Raw genomic sequence first — 12,588 nt, forward strand, 5'->3', positions numbered from 1 at the left:
CTCTGCACCGGCACGGACCTATTTTATGGAATGCTGAGGACTGTTTGCTGCACCTGACCTAGTGACTCTTTTATAAGCATCTAGGACATGCAATCTATTTGCAGCTGGTAGGTTGCTATTTTTGAAGTCAAGGAGCCTCAGAGACTCCAATAGATGCTAAATAAGTTCCTTTAAAGAGGGACTTTATGCAAGTTCTCTGGTGAGGCCAGGGAAGAGGCTGGGCTTAGGCAAAGAGGCAAAGAACTTTCCGTGAACAACCTAGCAAGCTCCAGCCCAGTGCTGAAGTTAGGCTTTCTTCAGCTCAGCAAGCTGAACCCTGTGGCTGTCATCTGGTGGCAGCAGGGACAGGTTCCTATTATTATGTAAATGGACTCACAGTGCAGCTTTTTAAGAGTTTTTGGCAAAGGGTAACCCTTCCTCTGCCAAAAGGTAGGCTGTTCCTTTGCAAGCCCGGAGTTAGCAGAGTTTGCTGGGGGTGACCTATAAGCCAGCCAGTCACCTTGCAGATTGCCTTATTAGGCAGGCTGTGGAGGCTGGCGTCTGGGGACAGGCTGGCAGAGCATGGCAGTGAGCTTGAGTCCTGCACGAAGCTGGAGGGCCCGAGCCCTGGAGACGTGGCCTAGTACTGTCCAGTTAATTATAGTGCTCTGCGATGTCGGGAGCCTGCGCTCTCTGGCAGGCAGGCTTTATGGCATGGCTGGAAAACAGGAGGTTTGCAGGGGGAGGTGACTTCCCAAAGGACGGAATGGTATAGCTCATTTTCCTAGGGCTTTACGTGCTGTGTAGCCGGCACTGTCCAGTCCCGCAGCAGGACTTATTCTCCCAAGTCTGGACTGTACCACGAAATGTTTAAGGTTTTCCTTTTAATCCAAGATGTTTTGCAGACTCTAGAATCTTGTTCATGTTGTATAATAAAGTCTTCTGAACGGTGAGGTCATGTGTGTGGGAGGGAGGAAGTGTCACCAGGCAGTACAGTGGTGCAGTGGCAAGAGCAGGGTCCCGGGAGCCAGGGGACCCCCGTGTTCTAGGGCCAAGGGGCCATGGGTGAGTCATTCCTGCGCCTGTGTGGAGTGTAGGGTTCGACTGAATGCGCTCTTGAATTATCTCCTCACCGGACATTTCTCTTTCCCAACTGCATCACCGACTCTCCCGCTCCCTTTTCTGGTCTCTTCAGTAAAGTTCAGTGTTGCAGGTAAACAGCCACCGCTGAGCATCCAAGGGAACCGTCTACCTGGTGGAAACTTTGAGGCTGAATCCGTCCTTTCCCTTTGGAGTTTTATCCAAAGCTTGACGCAGTAGCTAGAAATTGGGAAAGATGACACTTTTCTATACTGAAATTTTAGGTTCTTGAAATACAGTTGGTTATGGCTCATGAACCAAAGCTGCCCGCGCAGCAGATGAACGCACGGAGGAGCCTGTCCCAGAGACGAGGCAGGCGGCCACGCGCACGAGCGTTCGAGTCCGTGTCTCTTGTCGCCGCGGCTTTGCGGGCACTGAGCGGAGGCGCCGGCCAGCCCTCGGGAAGGAAGGCGAGAACCACGGCTGTTGTGACGCCAGCTGCTCGTACCTACGCTTAAGGTCGCCTCTCCCTCCAGAAGCCTTGTAGTAGCAAAGCTCCCGGCTGCTTCCTGAGAACAGGGACAGCTCCTACTGCCCGAGTCACACTAAGCATGTGGGCGACGACATCGAGGTGCGGCCGGCACTGTTTTGCTGGTGTCCCTGTTACCTTCATTTCATGGCTTACATCAGCTTCTTCTTGTCCAGGGAAAGCGTAAATTCGCTTGTCCCCTCCTGTTGAAGAAATACTGTTTGTTTGTTATCGTTTTTAGATATCTCTGTTGTCTGCGTAGCCACCGCCAGGGTGTGGGCCATGACTCTGAATTACGCCTTCTCAGCACACGAACCTTGGTCTGTACCCAAGGGGACTCCTTAGCTTGCTGCTAAGTCCACTAGGACTTTAGAAGACCCCTGAAATGTGACACAAAGCTTGTTGGGCCAGAAGAGAAATTCTTGAACTTTGAATTTTAGGGAAAAAGACGAAATGTGTCCAGTACCAGAAGGAGCAGAGAAGTCTCTGTAGTGGCACATTTTCCTTAGGCGTTACAAAGCTCCTAGGAGGTGACCGGGGCTTCCTGGTAGACCATAAACTTGGAGTCCCGGAATTAGAAACTATGGCATTGAAATTGCCGAGACTCACTTGAAATTTTTACATCTTACTTATCTTGAATAAGTTAGAATTCTAGCAGGTGAGCAATTGGGTTTTCCAATTTGATTTTAAATATATGCATGTAGCTTTATTGATAAAAGATTATTGGATTTTTTAGGGCTAATCACTTTTTGGTTAAAAAAATGTTTTGCCTTTTTAAGGGGACGAAAATTACTTAATCACAGACTCATGGATTATACTGTTACAATCAGTGATGTTTAATTCCTTAATTACTACAGTAAGTGAACAGCTACAATGGAGCAGTAATAAATATTTCACCCCAAATGAATATGAATGTAAAAAAATTCCATGATAATTTACATTTATCGACACCACCACAGTTCAGAGACTCATTTTACATGCACTGCCTCAGTTAAAATGCTTCCTCTCGTGTAGACGGCTGTTTTGAAATTCAGAAGAGGAAGGAAATGCCCGGTGTTCTCTCTTCTAGGCAGTAAACCCTCCCAGCAATCCTACAATGACTGTTTCTGCTTGGCTCGGGCTCGGTCTCTCCTTATACCTGGGACGACCTCGGGTAGCCGCCCAGCGAATGCTGTGCCCGGGGAAGGAGGGTCCGGAGGTGACTGACCGTGCACCGCAGGGGTGGCACGCGTGGCCAGACGTGCGCAGGACGATCTCTGACGTTTGTCACACGCTGGCCGAGCGTCCGGCGGAACGGATGTGCAGATGAGGGAGAACACCAGCCCGCGATTCATGTCTCGCCGCCAACACTGACGTCCCCATAACTTATGTCCTGGGCCATCGCTGCGTTCCACTAGCTTCAGACGGCAGAGACCACGCGGCACCACGTATGTCATCTTGGTGTCTGGGTGTGACAAGCGTCTGCAATTCCTGTCTCTACTTGGGCTTCCGTGGTGGCTCTGATGTTTCCTCAAGGCGGTCCAGGGCCTCCCCTCCCACCTTCACTCGGAATGGTCAGGTCTTCTAAGCTCAAGCCTCCGTTAGGCATCGTCCCCTTTCCACCCCCGTGCGGTGGCACCTCGTCAGCCCTCCCCTCTCCATTCACCTGCTGCCATCCCTTCTTCCACAGCCAAGCTCTCTGGTCACCTCCCCCAGGAAGCCTTCCTTCATCATGCTTATCCTACCTAACTCTATCTTCCTGCTTCTTCCAGGACTTGATGCCATGAAGGGCTTGTACTAGTGGTTTTCCAACTTTGGAGCCTATCATAATTCCCTCCGGTTGGGGGACCTTCACTTTTAACAAGCTCCCATGTGGCCCTGAGGGCCACCCCAGTTTGATATCGTTTGCCTTGTGGCAGATATTACACTTCCTTGTTGGTGTAAACATGTCTTGAGTCATTTTGGCAGTGCAGAATATGTCTTCGGGTTTCTTGTCACAGCCTCCCCTTGCCAGCCGTGCTCCGAGCACGCAGTCTGCTGTTCTGATGCTCACTGAACACGGAAAAGTCGTCACGAACATGGGAAATCTCACCGACACCCCCTCTCCCCAGTCAATCAGCACGTGCCCTGGAAACCTGTTCTGAGCCTGGGTTAGGTCTTGGGTGGGAAACATGGGTGACACGGGGGATGGCAGTGGCCTTGGCTTTTCAGAGTGATGATTATTGTTGAGGTTGCCATTGTGGCCATTTCAGTAAGATCCCCGCCTGAGGACAGGGGGGCCGGAAATTACTGTTTTCGGTGCTCTGTCCTTCAAATCATTCAAGTACAGCTCTAGAGCAGCTAGGATCTACCGGGTGTCACCGGTCATTTTATACATTCACTTGTCTGCCATCTGGACGTTCAGACTCATAAAAAGTTCTCCCATCTGACGACTCAGTGTTTCCTTGCTTTCTGTCCATGGGAAAACGATCAGACAGCGAGCCCGGGGTGACCGGCGCTGGCAGAAGCCGCCTCCGCCCTCCGCGGATGACAGTACCGGTGTCGCCCCTTCCCTGCTGCCGGTTTCCTCTCGGTGAGAGGGGAGGCTCGGGCCCTGCGGTCCTGAAGGTACGCGGGCTGCACCTCGCGATGCCCCGGGACACAGCTGCGGACACGACGCAGTGAACGCCTGGGTTTGTGTCTGTTCGTCAAATCTTGTTTACGGACCCTTCGCTGGGCCGCTGCTTCGAACAAGTCAGAATTGGTTTTTTTCGGCGTCTGACTCACAGGCCACGTGCCGTGGGCATCGGTATTTGGTCCGGCGCCTTTCCCCGGCGCTCGGCACGTGCCTGCTGCCTGCGTTTTGGGTGAGCTCGTCGTTTGCCTTCAGCGTACACGTTATACTGTGCTAAAGCACACGCAACGCAGGAGTCACCGCTTAACCAGGGCGGCGGCACTAAGTGCATTCGCATGGTCGTGCAGCCCTCGGCACCTTCCGTCTCCAGAACTTTCTCATCATTCCGAACTGAAACTCTCACCCAGCCCCAGACAACCACTATTCTGCTTTCTGTCTTTGAATTTGACTTTTGTAGGAGCCCCACGTAAGTGGGATTATACAGTATTTTGGTGACTGGCTTATGTCACTTATCGTGATGTTTTCAAGGTTCATCTATGTTATAGTATGTGTCAGAATTTCCTTGCTTTTTAAGGGTGAATAGTATCCCACTATGTGTTTATTTCAGTGTCATTTTAAACGCAGAACTGACCAGCTCCCTTTTTCTGACCTTTGGTCCACCATCCTCTCTTTCTCTGACGCACCTTGATTTTTCTCCCCAAGAATCATTAGCTGTAGATTCAGAAGCAGCTAGAAGTGAAAATGATCAGAGATAATTTTCACTACAAATATTAGCATTACTCATTTGAACATTTATTTTAAAGACATTAATAAATCTTTTAAGGGATTATAATACACCTTTTCTTTAAAAAAATTGTTAACCATGTATAGAAAGGCTGGCATGGTTTTCTTTCAGTGCACCTGATTAAAAAAAAAAAAGCTATGAGCTGTAATATTTCTTATTGAAAGTACTTTTTCCTTTTCTTCTCTGCACACGTGGCCTGTTTTAAATTACCTTATGTCGTGATGTAACTCGAAGTTTTATTTGCAGGCTTATCCAAGATATTACTGCTAACCAGAATTCACAGAGCATTTCGCAGTGCACACAGGAGGAGAATTAGACTGAAATGAGCAATCTGGAACGTCTGGACAGCCAGCATGTGATAACAGGGCAATGAAAGAGCTAAGTGGGCTTTCCACTGGGGGATTACCTCATGTCAGGCAGTTCTGCCTCAGATTAGGGGTCTGCACACATAAATAAAATCCACCAAAGAAAATGAGAATACCAGTATGGCTGTTTCTGGCACACAACATACTCCTTTACTTAGGCTATAAAAATATATCATTCGCTTTGGCATTTCAGCCCGGCCATCGTCTTTCGTAGCTCGTAGTAGATTTCACTAAAATCATTTCCGTGGCGCGTCGCGGTTTGAGGGCTGTGTGGGCACCTCACAGCAGTGTGTATTCAGACAGCTGAGCTGTCACTTCACGCCGCCCTGTGCTGCCCACTTCAATCCCAGCTCGCTTTCCTGTGCACTGGGCCTGCGTTAGTGGATGCTCGGTGACCACGAGGGGACACGCGCGGCGTCATGCGGACCTCGGCCCAGTCTCTGTTCAGGGAGTGTCTGTCGGGTCCTTGCATGGCGTGAACGATGCGCCCCAGTGTCCACAGTGCCTTCGCCCGCATTCTCGGTTCATCCTGACCTCACCTTCGTGTCTTCCTCTTTGACTTGATTTTGGCCGGCCGGGGAATGGCTGTTTTGCCTTTAGAGATACATTTTAAGTAGCCAGTCTAGGCTCAATATTTATCCTGGGTCGCGCCCTGTCAGTTTTCTCATCTGCCAACGGGGATAGTCGCAGGGTCTCCCCGGCAGGCTCTGAGAGGACTGCGTGCGAGTTTAATGTCCCGGAGCACCCAGCATCGAGAAAGGTCACCGGTGTCGGCCTTATCTTTACGTCACCCCCCGGCTGTGGCAGAAAATGACTGTCGCCAGCCGGGGTGCTCAGCTACTTTCCCTTTCATTGGCTTCGCTCCCATTTTCTCCCGTAGGAGGATGACTCCCAAGGCCAGTTGCCACTCCTGTTGCCGGGGTCCTGGAGTGTTGTCAGCCAGAACAACTGACAGAGGATGGGCTCCTCAAATAGCCTCCCTGTCATCTGAGCAACAGCTGTGAACTGCCCCGCACGGTCCCTGAGAGTGGAACTGCACGGTCCTTTGTCATCTAACACCATGTCTTTGACCTTGGCAATGTGGGAGATGATGCTTCTTACTCATAGCGACATTGTGAGCAGTCGGATTGCGAGAATCATCTTCCCGTGTTTACACGATGTCCCAGCACACCTGGTTCTCCGTGCACACAGACATTTACGTTCCGCGTCATCGCTCCACGTTCTAGGAAAGGCAGGAAGACTTTATTTGGTAGTAGGAGTCTCAAAGTCACACTTTTCCTTTACGCCACCTGTGTAAGACGTAGAGGTGGCTGAGAATGGGCGGGACGTTAGGGGACGGCACTGCTTGCTGGCTTGCTGGACTCGGTCATTCCACCAGCACTCACAGCTCTCTTGTTCTGAGCCAAGCACTGCGAAAAGCACACCCGGAAGTGTGTCCCAGGTTCTGTCCCCCCAGGTTTTATAGTTCTTTAGCTTGGAGACAGAACAGCTTTCGAGCAGGAAAAGTTTGAGTGGTAACAGAGAAGCTCCGAGCAAGAAGAACATGTGTGAAAGGGTTAGCAGGTGAACCCGGCGTCGGCAGGTGGGCAGAGCTGATCCGAGTCCCCCAGTGTGACTGTGGCCCGTGGTGTCGAGTTCGAGAAGTGCTGTACTGCGAGTCACCCGGGACTCTGGTGAGTGTCTAAGTCCACTGCTCCATCTATAGCCAAGGAAATGTGTCTGCTGGGGACGTGAGCAGGCTGCCGTTGTGCCGGGGGTCCGCACACGGTTCGTTCCCAGCCGGGACCTCCGTGTTCTCAGCCTACGTCTAAGCCTCGGGGATTTTAAGAGGTCCTGTTTCCTTCCTCTTCATTTGTATCTAATTATTTTGGTAATTATAGGAGTAAATCGTGCTCATTGTGGATACTTTGGAAAACAGAGAAGGAAACATAGGAACCGAGTCATTTGAGTTGTGAGAAAATCAATGTTTTCATCTATTTACTATCTTCCTGCTTAGGTGTGTGTATGCGTATGTCTAATATAACCTTAAAAATTTTCCAAATCACTAATTCAGTTTCCAACCTGGTTTGCTTGTGTAATTTATTTGCCTCGTCTTCTATACTTCCCCCCATGTGGGCTATTTCCAGTTTTATTTACAAGCAAAACCGTGGTAAACATCCATGTGTTCCTTCGTCATTTCCTTCCAGAAGCAGAATTGCTGAGTCATGTTTCCTACACACTCAGAGTTGATAGTCACACCTTGTCCCTCTTCTGTAAGGCAGGGACCTTGGGAAGGAGAGGAAGCACCATAGAGAAATCAGCTGCTTCCTTTTGGACACAACACCCACCCCCAAGCCCGGACGATGACTTTCTGTCTTTGCCTTAGGGCTTCTGCGATGCCGTGTTACTCACGTCTGGGGTCGGCCCTGGTTTTGGGGATCGTCTGTGGCCCCAAAGCTAGACCTAGAAATCGTGTGAGGTTCATGAAAAGCACCAGCAGCTGCTCTGACTCCCCTCGCTGGGATCGGGCTGTGTTACCCTTTACAGGCTAAGCCATCGTAGGCTGTGGAGCTGGAAGACCCCAGTACCTCAATCCGAGACGAGTTTCCAGCAGTGGCCCCTGCTAGCTTGGGTCCCGGCTGATCGGGAATGTGGGAGTTGTCCTGGAGAGGGTCAGAGGATGTGGACCTTGAGGGAGTCCTCTAGCATTTTGCTAAGTGCAGACCAGGTGATCAGAAAGACCCCTTTGGCCCCAGCCTTCCCAGGGTCCAAGGTTTTGGATTTACCAAGGCCTATTCGGGACCACTTTTGGGTGTCAACATCTCAACGGCCCATTCACAGATCCTTCTTGGTCTTCCAGGTCTCTTCCAGCCACCACCCATGTACCATGACGCGACATGTGCCGTGACATGACATGATGTGTGCGTGACCGTGCTATGACAGTGACCTCCCTCAGGCCCCAGAAACACATTTGTGCCTTTTCTACTAAAGCATTTTTGCATCGTCCATCCACAGGCAACGTCATCATTTGCTTTTATTTTTATTTTTATTTCTTTACAATGTAAAGATTAAAATCTAAAAAATATCCAGTAGAATATTTTACTTCTGGGAAGCATGGCGCCTGAACATTGAGGACTGTAGTGCTTTGAGAATGGAAAGGATCGGGTCCTAAGTGGACGCGGTGGCAGGGAGCGGTGTGCAGCCCTTCACGCGTGCGGAGCTGGGGCAGGGGTTGTGCGGGGAGCGAAGACACCACCAGTGTTCACTTAAAATGTCCTCTCCCCGAAATCTAAGAAAGTCACCGTCACAACCTAGAGTTTCCTCTGCAGATGAGTAAGACATGTTAACCTACAGAGTGATCTGAGGAAATGTTTGGCTGTTCTGTATTAATAGCTCCCCATGTGAATGAGCTAGCCTAAAATAGTAATAATTAATGATAATTATTATTATTGGAGAGTAAATGAAAAATTTTCATGGATACTTTCTATTGGTATAAAATGTGGATTTTTCTTCATAGGCTTATTTGGTTTTCTATGGGAGAGATACTTACATGGAAGATTAAATTTTATATCCATAATTTCATTAAAAATGTGCTTTTTCCTCTTAACAACAAAGTCATATTTAGATCAGTTTGCTTTGTATCATAATTGATAGGCGAGGCAAATAATTCTATTAATAATAAGAGTTCATTACCAACTTAAAGGGAATAGCCAAATTTTTTTTTATTCTCCACTGGAATTTCATTTTGAAAATTTAAGATAGACTTATTCCTTAATAATAATTCAAAAGAAACATTTAGATACTTCTAGAATAATTATAATTGAGTATTCTATAGGAAGAGCGGTTTTCAGGAGCATGCGTGGTGATGAGCAAGTGATACTGTGTTTTATTAACTGTCAGGTTCTTTATAAGGGATTATTGTCAACACATACGTTATTTCGTCCTGTCTCTTTGTTTCCAGAATCAGTTGCTTCCACTGTTTCCTCCCCCTTCTCTCCTCTTTCCAACACTCCTTATTCCTTTTTGTTTCTAGTTACTAATGACCTTGCGATAAAGTTTCCACCACAGTTATCCACAGTACTCACGTTGTTCCTTGCTGAGTTTTTAAACTACCCTATTCGCCAATTTTATAAAAGTTAAAGTAATAAGAAGTTTAGAGAAAAATGCAAAATGCTACCACCAACCCATGGAGTAGCCAGTGTTGATATATACACCTTATGTTTATGTGCCTTAATGAATTTGGCATATAATTCTTCAGTTTCACCTTAAGTGTTGTTTGTCTTTTAGAAATCTGTCCAAGTTGATCTGATTTGAGTTCAGGATATAAAATCCATGCAATCATTTCAGAATATGCCTTTAGAAAAGAATATCTCCTGATTTCCTGTGGTCGCGCAGCCGACATCTACTGTAGGCCTACTATGCGCCAGATACGGTGTTCAGGACTAAAGATACAAAGACAAAGTCAGGGCCCCTGCCTGGCAGGGCGGGGGGAGGGAAGTGAGAGCTGAATCAGAGCTTGATGCCGCTGCCAAGACCCTCTGCTCCATCACCAACCAGTTGTCCGCCCGGGAGCACGTTGCTCCTGCAGCCCTGTTTCCCTCCCTTGGAAATGAGACCGTCTTCCCTTGGTTCTCTCTAATGTCCCATTTAACTGTAAGATTGTCAGTCTGTAATTACTGCAGATTTTTCATGGAAGCACATTATCGCTGCTTGGGCCCACCGGCGACATGTTGTGGCTGCAGGTAAACAAGTGACAGATATTCAGATATTCAGATAGGCAAAACCTCACAACTCCTGTGTCTAATTAACATTTTTGAGCCTCTAGTAATATCTGCCCTTTCTTTTCCCACAATTGCACTCATATGTTGTTCATAAACCTTAAGTATGGGTTTTGGCTCTCTGTTAGGTAAAATATTTCATTTAACTTTGCCAAAGCCAAACTTGGAGCAGCCTAGGAATAGTTAGGCAGCTTCGTTTCTTCCCAATGCATCAAGAGTCTCTCTGTAGGGGTCTGTGTGTGTGTGTGTGTGTGTGTGTGTGTGTGTTCAGGGAAAGGAGGAGTTGTTTCTGACTGCTCCGATGATGGTGAGGGTGTCTGCTTCCAAAGCACGTGCCGCGGCTCGGCCATGGCTTCACGGTGGCATCAGTGCCCGTCACTGGACTTCAGTCTGTTGCAGCATCTCTGGGCCTAATTTCTGCTCATAATCTGATTACGGGTCTGAGCTGCTCCGGCCTGCAGCCTCCTGCTTGCTCTCACCATCCGCTCAAGGACACAAGTGCCTGGTCGCTCTGGCCCGGCACTGTGAGAAATCTCAACCTAATTTTGCTTAGACCAGCTGAAGGTCCTTGCTGGCTGAGAATTAGCTGTAGAGCAGACTCTGTCACCAAACCTTCTCTGTGCAACCATGTTCAGAAGCCCAGGCTTTTCCAGCTATTTGGGAGCTTTCAAATTCTCTGAGAAACAAGGTAAGGCAAGAAAAATACCAAATGCACTTATGTGTGGATTTTATAACATAATGAATGTCATGGAATCCTACATTTTCACCTGCATTCTTCCTGTGTCTGGTTAGTTATATACTTTTCTCAAAGGACACTTCAAATATCTAATTGAATTTATAAATGAGCTTATCTTGTGATTGCTGATAATGTGAATTTTTTTCCCCAGTAAGTTAGTTACTGCTAAATCACTAATGCCTTTATGTAGGAAAACCTGCAAATTAAATTGGAATGCCCAGACTTTGGATCAAATGCTGGATATGCTGCACTTTAGCTAAAATATTTTTCTAAACCAAATGCTATATATACTGAATTATTTCCAGTAGGCAGTGGTTGAGTGAGTGTCTTTTTATTAACTCTTCATGTGAAACAGTTTGGAATAAGATACTGTCTTTTTAGTGGATTTCTTCCAGCACACAGGAAAATATATGCTTTCAATTTAACTACAGAAGTGGTATTGCGTGCTCAGTTGACTGGTTGAACAGAAATGAAATGCTGATGTTTTTTTGAATCTCATATTTGAATCTCAGCTATTATATATCAAAAGTATTTTCTACCACAAATGCACTATTAGGAAGTTATTTGAGCAATTCAGAACTCGGATTTAGAAATTCTCTTCTACAATATTTGATAGCTTTTGGAATTGAGTTCTCTTTCTTTAAATACATAGCAAGATACTTTTATAATTAGGAGACAAGCCTGGATGTGTAATTGGTATCATACCTTTCATTTTATTATATTTCTCTGGTTGGCCAGGTTTCCAAATTCCAGGATTGAGGATGTATTTTGATGGATGATGAAGTGTCAGAATCTGGTATATTTTGTACCTCTTTTTCCCCAGGCTTCTGCTCCTTAATATTAAACAGTAAAAGGCACTTCCTTGGGGGAAGAAGTATCTGTAAGTGGTCTACTTGTGGTTTTCCTAGTGGACAAATGGTTACTATGCCAAAAGCTATAAAACAGAGTACTTGCCATTAGACTGATTATAAATTTTGTCTGTGCCTGGTTTTGATTAACCCGTTCACTCAGGATGTGTGTTTTTCCTGTATGGAATTGTTACCAGCTGTCTTTACATAATATATATCTTGTCTTCAAAAATAAATAAAAGGTTATTTTGATGTGCTGTTGCTATTTAGATTTTAGTGACAGCAATAAGGACACAGCTGAGGTGTCCTTTGATTTTAAGATCACTCTCTGCCTTTTTAAAGGCAGCTCAAACATCTCAGGCAAATTACTTCCAACACTTCTGGTTACCTTCACCAAAATTGCTTAATTATTTTCTCCTTTTTTTCTGAGTATTATGATTATCAATCTGTTATTCAGTATTTAATTGCTTTGAGTTATTCTTATTGCCATAACATTTAAAGGATAGCATTGAACTGTATCAGAAATTTTTTTTTCTTTCTTTTTAACTCATGGAGTATGTTGGCTACTTTTCAGAAGAGTAAAAAAAAAAAATTGCCTATGTAAAGGGAATTTGAAGAATGTTTTTCTCATTGGATACTTTTTAACGTACCATGTAACTATTTCAATGTTCCATTATCTCTTTTCCCTTAGATCTCAACAAGAAAAACTTAAGCTTCATTGGATTTCCACGTCAAAGAAAAGTTCCAAGGTAAAGTGGCCTTTGCTCAAGAAATCTTAAGTTTTAAAGATTTATAGTAGCTTTTCTAAGTATTCTCTTAAATTCCTAATTCATGAGTTTAAATGTTTGGCAGTATGTTTTCTCCCCAGAGTTTGATTTATTAAAATATACGAAGCAAAAGATTCTTTTTCTATTTAA

General features: G+C 46.2%; 1 protein-coding gene across 2 annotated transcripts in view; it reads left to right on the forward strand.

Annotated features, from left to right (window-relative positions):
* Positions 1-12,588, forward strand: part of SVIL (supervillin) — a 209,950-nt gene that overhangs the window by 109,890 nt on the left and 87,472 nt on the right. For both annotated transcript variants that reach the window (XM_069458976.1, XM_069458977.1), the window contains exon 4: positions 12,363-12,420. The gene's annotated coding sequence lies outside the window, so the exon portion shown is untranslated. The remainder of the gene's footprint in view (positions 1-12,362; positions 12,421-12,588) is intronic.

The sequence above is a fragment of the Eulemur rufifrons genome, chromosome 25, assembly GCF_041146395.1.
Source record: "Eulemur rufifrons isolate Redbay chromosome 25, OSU_ERuf_1, whole genome shotgun sequence".
Lineage (NCBI taxonomy): Eukaryota > Metazoa > Chordata > Mammalia > Primates > Lemuridae > Eulemur > Eulemur rufifrons.